Genomic DNA, 12,871 nt, shown 5'->3' with positions numbered 1-12,871 from the left:
AACCGATAAAAAAACATATGGGTCAGTTCGTTTTTTTTTTTAAATACACAAAAACTAAAAGACAGTTTTAAAGATAGCTTGTCCAATTGTATCTCTGATGTAATAAAATTTAATTGCTTTTGTTTCTTTTATAGACATGTCATAGGCAGTGTAGCTACTTTTTTTCTCAAATCATGTACTATATGATCGCTTTATAAAAGACTTAGAAAGACACGTATAAAATGTTCTGTCAATGTCACTTTGCGCGATAATACATATATAACTTATCTGCTTCGCGCCTTGAGCTATTACTGACCTACTAAGCTTAACAAACCAATAATATCAGAAGTACAGTTTACTTTCGAATTTGATAAGTTTCGATCGTTTTAACGCAAAATAATCCTGAACAAAAAGACCGTTTGTTTTGAATAATGTGGAGAGTAGTCGGGAGTTTATTATAGAATTTCAAGTTTCTTATAAACAAGCAAAGATTTTCATGAGTTATAACTTAAGCACTCAACTTTTATGATATATAGGTACTTGTCCAAAGTAAGAAGCACTTTTAACAGATTGCGGCAACTTAAATAGCGTTCACGAAGTAAAACTCATATATAAAATCTTTTATATATAACAAATTTTTAAATATACCTTATTTTTTATCGACCATAAGTATATCCATTACATAGATATCAATTTTGTATATCTGCATTTACTTGTTGTGATTCATCGGATAAAAATTTTGCTTTCATAAATAGAATTAATTAGCAAACCTAAAAAATTAAAAATGTTAAGTAAACATTTTTTACTTATCTTTATGAATATCATATGCGCGCGCGCTTACAAATTGTTCGATCATTTATTTGTGATAACAACTCTAACGTCCAATATAACAGATGTATTTGCGAAATACAGCATCATTGCGCATTAATAATTTATGATCGTTTCAAAAGATATGCGACTGTTAATCGTAAGGAAGACACTGGGCAGATCTCTGTGCTATTTATTAAAACGCGGTTGTCTTTGCAATCAGCACATTTCAGCTTACGTAAGTAGGAGGCACTTCTTCTTGCACATAATCATGTTAATAGTAATGCGCTAGACAAACAAGTCGTAGAGCGCGAGCTTTAGAAATTACGTATCTGTCTGTCCATGGGAACACAAACGACCAGGATAGCGTTATCTGTATTTGACATTCGTTACGATGATTGCCTTTGTAATTAGCGCGTCCGTGGTTGACGAGCGATTACAATTAACAGGGCATTCCTTGTTTAGGCAAAACCCGTTCAATCGGCTCTTGTTGGGGCTCATTAATGTGATCGTGTGTTTTGTCGGTGGTAGGAGCGTTTGATAGTGGTTGTAAAACATCGAACCAAAGAGAAAGGGAGAGAGAGAGAGAAGGGGGTGAAGGGGAGGATTGAACATTCGCAGGAGGAAAGTGTGCGGGGGTAAGCCGCAGTAGACAATAATTATGCCGATTGTACCACTAGGTCTAATTATTCGTCTGTACAACTTGCATCAAATTCACCGACTATTTCGTCCTCTGTCCAGAGTAAACTTTGACGTTACGGACAGATGCTCATCTTTGAGTTCTCTGATAACATGTGAAACTAACCCGTAACCTGACCCGGATTAGATAGCCTTCACGTTGCTCCTTCACTAAGGGGTATGTTTAACACTTCCGTGTGCAAAGTGTTAATTTTTTACAAAAACAAAATACCATCAAGTTTAAGACAAAGGTATTTAAAGTTGATGGCAAATTGTGTTTAAAATCGTTACATTTAGTTTTACTGGATGATTCTTTTATTGCACATATCGTGAACATTGTTTTTGGAATAAAAAGTAATTTAGTAAATGACATTTTAATTAAATTAATGCGGAATTTTTTCATCAAGCGCCGCATTGTATGATGAGACTAAAGTAAATATTTGCATAGCAAAAATTTGACGGCAAGTCAAATCTATTTATCACCATTTTTCAATTTCAATCTCTGAAATAATTGATTAATAATAACCTTTAAATTAAATTTTTACGACAAAGGTATATATTTGAAGTTAAATAAAGTCTATAATATTTAAATACATAAATACACACACATACATATGCTAAAATTTTATTTACCAAAATTGTTTAACTTTTAATCGCTTATAATGCTGAGGTTGTAATGTCGAGGATATAACAACAATTTCTACTTTTCATATACATTATAGTCGCTTTTTAAAAAATAATGGTTAATCTGATGCAATCTATATACCTGCTTTATAATTTATGCGGTTAAGTCCCGTGAGACACATTCATGCAAAAAATAAATTTTTAATTGCATCAAAGCAAAATAAAATTGAACACTAATTGAATCTGCCTTTCGTATAAATGCAGTAATTATTAGTCTGGAAATACATATCAACGCAGCTTTTTTAAGCGGTGCAGTGATCATTTGATAATAAAAACATACAACAGAAAGTAGAATATTTTTTCTTTCAAAACAAGCAAAATACTAAAAATAAATGTTATCGCTATATTACGCGTATCATGTTCGTTTTAATTTTCTCATACGTTATTTCTTTTTAATTTTCGATACGGTCATACACATGTATCACGATCGAGGGGTGAATGACGGGCGTTAGACGTTTAAACCGCGAACGCTATACAAGCGCGATTATTACCATACCATAGCCGTCCGACGAGAACTGCTATCTCTCTCATGCTTAGAATTTTCCAATATTTATACATCGGAATATTCAACGTTTTCCAGCATGCCGCTAGATAACCAATGCTTGTTTTGTTGCCGGATACATTTAATATATTTGTCTTTAATAAACGTAAACATACGCGCGCGCTGACTGATTTTCAGTTCACGTTTAATGACGCTTTGTTTTACGAATTAGCAATTTAACACATTTATATATCATATATCGTGATACACACAAACAGTACGTCTCTGTTGCGCTATATACACTACTATAGTATTATTTGCCTTTAAACAAAGCAACCAAATTTTTTTATTTGTTTTATGAATACAACATTAAAAAGAAATATAATGCAGAATTTCAGAAAGAAAACGACAAGCGCAGAAATTAGGCGCAACAAACTTGTTTTTAAAATCTTTATTTAATTTGAGTTTCGGTCCTTTCTTTGGACTATTTTTAGTAGATTTTAGTTCGAATCCTTTTCTAAAAAAGATATGTAAAGTCGATACTCTCATATATCGAAGTTTATTGTTGTCGCTTTTTCGCGATGCTTATTGGCTGTCAAGATGCGCGTTGTGCATTGTATTCGTAGTATCGAGAGGCTGTCATCGCGAGGGTTAGCAGTTTGACAGTTTGTTCAAAATAAAATTAAATAAAATAATAATATTAGTTTTAAATAATATGTTATAATATACTTTCTGCGATTAATATTTTTGACAGTTATCAGCTGATTTCTGTCAAAAAATATTAATCGCAGAAAGTATATTATAACATATTATTTAAAACATATTATTTTATTTTATTTTATTTTGAACAAACTGTTAAACTACTAACCCTCGCGATGACAGCCTCTCGATGCTACAAATATAATGCACAATGCGAATCGAAACAGTTAATCAGCATCGGAAAAGATGCAACAATACTTGCAAGAATCGACTTAACGTGCCTTTTTTAGAAAAGGATATTATAATATTTTAAATTCCATTAATATTTTTGACAATTATCAGAGCTGATTTTTGTCAAAAAATATTAATCGCAGATAAGATATTATAACATATTATTTAAAACATATGTTACTATTTTAATATTTTCAACATATTATATATATCCCCATTACTGCTATAGAAATATTATAAAGTAAACAATTTCTCACTCACCGATACGTGCAATAGCGGAATTGTAGTACACAGCACATTGATCTGAAATTTCAAAATATTCAAATTATATATATACATTTGTGTGTGTTGAATATCTCATAAACAATGTAGTTTAGAAAAAATGTTTTGTTTTGCGTACCTCACAGTTGCCCCGATGTCGCCTGATGCCTTCCTGGGCCTCCTCCTCCTCTCTTGGTCCATGGTAGCACTCACGACATTCGCGAAAACACTAATAATTAAGATCGCCCGACACTTTACACGACACTCCCGACGCGCGAAACTTAACACACGGCACTCCCGACACGACGCGTGAATCGCACTGTGTATCGCAATGCTACCTGTAACAAAGAAAATACATACATATTAGAATAATCTTATTATTTCGCATTATAACATACACAATATAAATATGTAAACCAGAATTAACGATAAATATATCCACGGATCGCAACACAAGATTAAGTTGGGTTATGTTGCCAAAAGAGATTTTGCATCGAATTTTTCGCGAAATATGCGTTTCGAACAATTACGCCTACATATTAACGTTGAAATTATATAATATGCGATAGATAAATATTACAATACAAAGGTTAGAAATCGTTTCTAACGATTATGCTTACTAATTAATCACAGCGGGACGCAGCTCCAACTGCCTGATACTCGCGGCGTTTCGGTAATGGCCGAAGTTATTCTACAAACATCGGCAACTTCATTCTAATAGCGCGCGCGATACTATATATATGACTTATATAATATCAATAATTAATTAAAACTCGAAAAAGATTCGTTTGAAAAGATATAGCTTTAGAAAGAAAAAATATTAATCGAGAATAAGGTATTATATAATATATTATTTACAACATATTACTATTTTAATTTTTTAACATATTATTATTTTAAAATTGAATTAGCAAATTATAACATACACAATATAAATATAAATATGTAAGCTAATATATTTAATTAGCAAATTTTTGCTTTATTAATATTTTTGAGAAATCAGCTGATTAAAGCGGTAATTTGCTAATTACTCTTTAAAATAATATGTTATAAAAATTAAAATAATAATGTGTTTTAAATAATATGAGATATAATAATATTTTTGACAATTATCAGCTACTTTCTGTCAAAAAATATTAATCAAAAATAAGATATTATAACATATTATTTACAATATATTACTATTTTAATTTTTTAACATATTATTATTTTAAAATTTAATTAACAAATTAACGCTTTAATCAGCTAATTCCTGAACAAAAATATTACTAGAATTTAAACAAACTTTATATTATTTTTTTAAAAATATTTTTTTAAACATAAAACCGAAGAATGGCGCGCGCTTGTGTTATTCTAGTTAACACAAAAATTTATGTGCCTTGATCTACATCTCTGTCTTATGTTTTTGGTGAATTCTCAAAGTGATCGAAGACGAGACGAAAAATAGAATATTATAATTATATTCTCTAAATAAATAGTTTGTAATAGCGTTTATTTTTAAAGAAAGATTAATATAAGATTCACATAATTTACATTAAAATGTAAAAATTTTATTTATATATATTTATCATCTATTTCAAGATATATCTAAATTTAATTATCAATATTGATTATCTTTCCAAACATTGCAATATCAAATATATATTTAGCAACCGTGTGACAGAGGGATGTCTCTTCTAGTTTTGCGTTTATATTCGTTCTTTTATAATTAATATCTCCTTAATTATTGCAAAGATCGTAAAAGTAAAACGGACTTTCTTACTCGGTTTAATTTGCTCTAATTGCACACGAGAAATGCGACAATTATCGAAAACCCTATATTATATGCGGATTATTAAGTTATTTATTTATTATTAAGTTAGTTATTTATACAAGTATTTTAAAATATAGATTAATTATTTATCAGATTAATGTACCACGGAACTTATCTTTATTTTATTTACTCGATCTGATCGTTTTATTGCGCATTTTCAATCTAAATATAATTTAGATTGAAAATGCGCAAAATTTAGAATATAATTTTCAATCTAAATATAATTTAGATTGAAAATGCGCAATAAAACGATCAGATCGAGTAAATAAAATAAAGATAAGTTCCGTGGTACATTAATCTGATAAATAATTAATCTATATTTTAAAATACTTGTATAAATAACTAACTTAATAATAAATAAATAACTTAATAATCCGCATATAATATAGGGTTTTCGATAATTGTCGCATTTCTCGTGTGCAATTAGAGCAAATTAAACCGAGTAAGAAAGTCCGTTTTACTTTTACGATCTTTGCAATAATTAAGGAGATATTAATTATAAAAGAACGAATATAAACGCAAAACTAGAAGAGACATCCCTCTGTCACACGGTTGCTAAATATATATTTGATATTGCAATAAAACGATCAGATCGAATAAATAAAATAAAGATAAGTTCCGTGGTACATTAATCTGATAAATAATTAATCTATATTTTAAAATACTTGTATTTTAAAATACTTGTCGTCGAAAAGTTAGACAGTAAAGCATCGGACGAAATATATTTTAAGTATTATGGAAATCAATTTTATTATGACATATATGTACATTTAATCGATCATGCGGGTTGATAATTACTAATTTTAATAATTATATGGAATGATCATGCATTTCAACACGCATGATATTACGTACGATAATATAATAATGTATGGAGCTTTTTCACTATAGTCTTACTGTACAAATGACAAGAAGGTTGTGAAATGTATCGTGCAGACTATGTATACCCTTACCAGCGTGTAAAATATTTCGGCAATGAATTATCAATAACAAAGTATTCGACTTTGATGTCGTCTAGCGTGTTATTGTTGACAGACTGTGGTTCTGTTTATCATTCCGACACTTGAACAGCAAAGTAGTGACGTGAGATGCTCCGTCAACTTTTCGATGATTTAAATATATGTACATAATTCGGATCAAGAATGCGCAGTGAAACAATCGAATCGCAGAATCGAGCAAATAAAAATAAGGATATAAAAGCTCGATTCTATGCAAGAAGCAACGTCGAATAGTTTTCTCCCTTAATTTATTATTATATATTAAAAAATCGCGTTGCTTAATAACGCGTAGTCGTATTTGCATTTTGTTAAAATATTTGAAAAATCTTTAAAAATGTGTAGTCGAGTGAATACAAATCACTGTCTCTGCATTTCTCTTTGTAAGCCGCGAATAATTTATGTGTTGCATAGGTGCAATACACGTTGACGAGAAAACATTATTTTTTTATTCATGCCACGCTTGTAAAGACCATCTCTTTAGACGATAGCCAGGCGATATCGCAGAAACGCTCACAATAACACAACTCATGACGTAGTTTTAATTTCACATCGTGTCATATATCATGACATTATACTACATGTTTATGCAGCTATCTGTCTTTCTGTCTGTGCATTTGACATTTTTATTTTCTCCTAATCGTTGTATAAACTATTGCAATAATGATGCTAATAAATAAATTTAACTCGGTATTCGAAAAGCAATACCATTATTTTAAAGATTTTGTTCGTGTAAAACACAAACATTCTTGAAACAACACATGTAATTATTATATTAAATCGTTATATTAGCATAATGTGAACACATATTAGCACATTATGCAATCTAATTATTCAAAAGTACTTGGTACTAGCAATTGACACAATTTTGTATGTCTCAATTAGACAAAACAAATATAATTGTATCAATGTACTGCTGTCGTTATAGGAAGTGCGACTTAATAATAATGGATATTGATTTCGTCACTAGCGAATCCTGGGGGGGAGGGGGGGTTAAATTAAAAGAAACAGTTTTGCTGAATTTGTTTAAAAAATATAAATAAAGAAAAACAAACATTAAAGAGCTATTGTCGTCAGGATTCGCTAGTGTATATATATAAGTATAAGATACACTGTAAATTATACTCATTACGCATTCAAGGAGTTAAGTATAGATTAAGTCAGACATAGGACGAAATGATGAGATAATTTCATCGCACGAAAATAATTAGGTGAAATTCTTTATATCTATATAATATATATTATATCTATATAATTATATATTATATCTATATAATTATATATTATAATATAGATACAAAGAATTTCGCCTAATTATTCTCGTACAACGAAATTATCTCATCATTTCGTCCTATGTCTGACTTAATCTATACCTAACTCCTTGAATGCGTAATGAGTTTAATTTACAGTGCATCTTATACATACATATTGTATATATTATATAGATATGAAGAATTTCGCCTAATTATTTTTGTGCAACAAAATTATCTCATCATTTCGTCCTATGTCTGACTTAATCTACACTTAACTCCTTGAATGCGTAATGAGTATAATTTACAGTGTATCTTATACTTATATATATATATATATATATATATATATATATATGTATATATATATACATATATGTATATATATAATATAGATATAAAGAATTTCGCCTAATTATTTTTGTGCAACAAAATTATCTCATCATTTCGTCCTATGTCTGACTTAATCTATACCTAACTCCTTGAATGCGTAATGAGTATAATTTCCAGTGTATCTTATACATACATATTGTATATATTATATATATATATATATATATATATATATAAAGAATTTCGCCTAATTATTTTCATGCAACAAAATTATCTCATCATTTCGTCCTATGTCTGACTTAATCTACACTTAACTCCTTGAATGCGTAATGAGTATAATTACAGTGTATCTTATACTTTTATATATATATATACATATATATATTTTATATATATATATATATATTATATATATATATAAAAGTATAAGATACACTGCAAATTATACTCATTACTCGTTTAAGGAGTTAAGTGTAGATTAAGTCAGACATAGGACAAAATAATGAGATAATTTTGTTGCATGAAAATAATTAGGCGAAATTCTTTATATATATATATATATATAATATATACAATATGTATATATAAGATACACTGTAAATTATACTCATTACGCATTCAAGGAGTTAAGTGTAGATTAAGTCAGACATAGGACGAAATAATGAGATAATTTCGTTGCATGAAAATAATTAGGCGAGAAATTCTTTATATCTATATAATATATATACACTGGCGGATCCTGGGGGGGGGGGTTAAACCCCCATCCCCTTGCAAATTAAAAGAAACAGTTTTGCTGAATTTGTTTAAAAAATATAAATAAAAAAAAACATTAAAGAGCTATCGACGTCGTTGATCCTGGAATAAAAGCTAATCACGAAACCAAAAATATTAAATAAAATAGTTTTGCAAAACCTCCCCCATTATCGTCGTCAGGATCCGCTAGTGGATTTCGTTAATGAGTCTGATATTCTGTACTATTAAAAGCATAAGCCAGCAAGATTTCGATATGGTTAATGTTCTGAATTTTTTACACAATATTGTTACGATTCTAAGTATTCAAAGTACCTGAAAATACCTTAAAATATCGTACAAGAAAATATTTACTTCAAACTGCCCTTCTTTTAATCATATCGAAGTCTCGTCGGCATTATCGTCGACTCGAACTATTTAAACTCATCGCGCCAACGTTTTTGCTTCTGGCCGACGACGATTACATGAGCGCACGCAAACGGAAAAGAGAAATCGAAGGAGAAAGGATGAGCGATCGTCCAGCGGGTCAGGACACGATATACTCTCGAGGGGAACTTGCCCGAATCATTTTTCACCGCGCGAATCCGAGTCCGCGAAAGCTTTCGGCCCTCGAGAAGATATCTCGCGAAATTAAAGAACTACACGCGCGGATACACTCCTTTCGTACTGTAGGTGTAACTAAGGGATGAAGCGAGTATCGACTAGTTGTGAAAGAGAGGGAGGGAAAGAGTGGAAAAAAGAAGTAGGTTGGTATACAACAGGTATCGCGTCTTGTACGAGCGAGTGACGTAAACGAAAATAAAGAGTCGCCGCCAAGTTCTGATTTCCTCTCTCCTACGCCGCTTTCAACCACCGGCAGATTGGGTGGTCGCGTTTTCTAAAGCGGCAGGAAACACAGTGCGCAAAATAAAAAAAAAAAAAGAAAGACGTAAAAGTGATGTTCCACGGAGAGACACGAGAGGAGGAGTAAACGCGGCGGAAAACGAGAGGAATATCCGCGCGGCGTTTATTCAAACGCGTACGCGGCCGCATGATTACGGCAACGCGCAATTACATCGTTACCAGCGAAACGAATCATTCGTAAAAGCGAAACGTGTCACGCCAAGCGAATGCAATGCTGCGCTCGCCCTCCCTCCGGTTGCATTTCGGCCCTGAATACGGAACTTGAGTAATTGCCGCGACGACAACTCTCGCGGTCCGCGCGGGATAAAAGAGGAGGACGACGAGGACGATGATGCGTTTCCATTACGTGTTCGTGGAGCGTGTTCATGGAGCTCGTTATGCGTACGTAATAGACATGTATATACCGATACCGGTATGCTCTCGAAGAGAGAAAGGAGAAGAAACATGTATATATATTATATATATTATTATATATATATGTGTATAAGATAGACGCGTGCGCGCACGTCTTCTCTATCAACCCCCGAGAGCTTTCGCACCCCCGTCTTGCGCGCACAATTTACAACCGCCCTTGCCCTCCCTATGATGTTCGCGCCCGGCTCCGGCACCTTCTTTTCCGCTTCTTTCTCGCGGCGGACGAAACCGCCGTTTTTCCGCCCTCGTTCCTCGCCCTCGAGAGAAATTGAGGGAGAGGGAGAGAGCGGCGCTCTTCCTGAAATCGTCCTTCCTTTTATTCGTTCCTCGACTAGACCGTCTCTGCCTGTCCGGCACACATGAGGCACGTGGCGCTTGCAACTGTACGCGACACATATCGCCTACGGGCCGTGGAGAAGCTCTGGAGGAGCAGAGAACGCGGACGTGCGCGCTCTAAAACGACGTCGAGTGTATTACGACTTTGGCGTAACAAGTTTTTTTTTTGTTTCCTTTCTCACTCTTTCGTTCTCTCTGTCTCTCTTTTTCTCTTTCTCTATTCCTCCATTCTGGTCCTCTTTATGTTACGAGCATAGTTGGTAAGCGTCGAGCACATTGTCGGTAGCACTTGGACGATGAGACGCGTTGACAGCTTCCGCGATGAGGACGGGAAAGACGGTAGTTGAGGGGATTGCCGAGGGAGAAGAGAGAGGGTGGGGGATGCATGAAAGACTCAGCAGTGGACATTCATAAATAAAACCGCGTGCGGCGTCGTTTCAGCGAGATTTTGATGTGTCTTTTTTTTTCTCTCTCTCTGTGCTATGAAAAATGAGTACGACGAATGCTATCTACTTTTTTAATGAGATCTCTCAACTAGGTTGCGATGTAGATTGCAGTATACAAAGCGATAGAATGTGTTCTAAACTGCTGCTCGTATATATTCCGCGAATATTGGATCAGATAAAAGAAGAATTGCTTTTATAGGGAACGGGGTACAAGACAGTGAAGCGGTAACTAGGTCGCGTACATTATTATGCCCTTTGATTTGGTTCCTGACAATGATAGCTTTATAGCTTGACACTTGTAGCTTTGATATTTCTTTGAATGTGATATTTGGCTTTTATGAGATATTTAACGTAATGAAACGAATTCTGAAACATATTCCTGACTCGATATGTGTTTCAGATACTTTCTATGTTATATAACATATTAAAGATCAAATTATATTTTTATAAAAAATTAATGCTTTTGATATAAAAACGAGAAGACACGTAAAAATACTCTAAATATAATAAAAAAGAAATTTTATTTGACTCATATATTAAAAGTCAACATTGCCGAAATATTTTACCAACTGTGACATATACATACGCGGATAATTAAATTATATACAAGCATTTTAAAGCATAGATTAATTATTTATTAGACAATTAATGTATCACGAAGCTTATCCTTGTTCGATTATTCTGCCATTCGATCGCTTTACTGCGCATTCTAAATCCGAATTATATTTAAATCGTCGAAAAAAGTTAAAATTTAAAAAATTTTTAAAATAATAATTATTGTCCGAAAAGATCGGAACAAAACGATAAATTTATTATTTCCTGTCACTTCAATTTATACTTGATTAAATGAATAAATTACGCGAAAAAATGTGATTCAAGAGCTATCGTTGTGATGTACGTGGTTACACATTAATTATATAAGTCAATTATTCATTACTCGTGTATTATCAAAGCAAATAGTTTCCTGATATTGATCGCGATTGCATTTAGAAAAAGAATTCGACGAAGGAAAACGTGCAAATGACAACACAGCCGAAGCATGTCAATAATACAGAGCTAGACGTCTAGACTGATACCATGTTATTGATAATTCGTTTCCGAAATATTTGACTGATATACATATGCGCCACAAATTAATTAAATTATACAAGCATTTTGAAGTATTATTGCGAAGATCGCAAATAGATAGAGAACTTTTCTACTCTATCTGCACACGAGAGGCGCGGTGATTATTACCGGATATCCTGTATATGATAGAAATCTATAATATGTGCATATATGCAGCAGTTGTATAATTCATATGCGACATTATTATTATTATATTATAAAGCTAATTTAAAAATCTGTAATATAAAATTAATATAAAATTCACTTAACATGACATTATAATGCGCTTTTGTCATTTTTCTCTAGCAATATATCGTGGAATATTACGTCTAATAGAACTTGAAAATTACCTAACCGAATATAATTTTTTTCACTTCTCTCGTTAAACGAAACTTGCAATGTAAATCTGTTTTACAACACGATATAATAAAATATTAACTCCTTTCGCGCAGCCTGCAACAGGCGAGAAGAGTATGAAGTATCTACATAGCACTTGTCATTCTGGATATGTTGCGGGAAAGTTGGATATACATCTCAAAAATTTAATTCTGTATGTACATGCTGAAACATGTGTTTCAAAGAGCAATTGTTTTTATTTTAAATGAAGGATTCGCTAAATTTTATTTGTTATTTTTGTACTTATATTTTTCTGACTATTCAAAAGATAAAAATTAATATGGGGTTGCAAATAATAATAGTATATA

General features: G+C 32.1%; 1 protein-coding gene across 1 annotated transcript in view; it reads left to right on the top strand.

Annotated features, from left to right (window-relative positions):
* LOC145933878 (neurotrimin) overlaps window positions 1-12,871 on the top strand; it is an 84,490-nt gene that overhangs the window by 47,399 nt on the left and 24,220 nt on the right. The window lies entirely within an intron of this gene.

Source organism: Prenolepis imparis, unplaced genomic scaffold, assembly GCF_030444845.1.
Source record: "Prenolepis imparis isolate NDT839.2.m4 unplaced genomic scaffold, iyPreImpa1.0 SCAF_3, whole genome shotgun sequence".
Classification (NCBI taxonomy): domain Eukaryota; kingdom Metazoa; phylum Arthropoda; class Insecta; order Hymenoptera; family Formicidae; genus Prenolepis; species Prenolepis imparis.
Note: the sequence above shows the minus strand (reverse complement) of the source record. Positions and strands in the feature narration are given on the sequence as shown.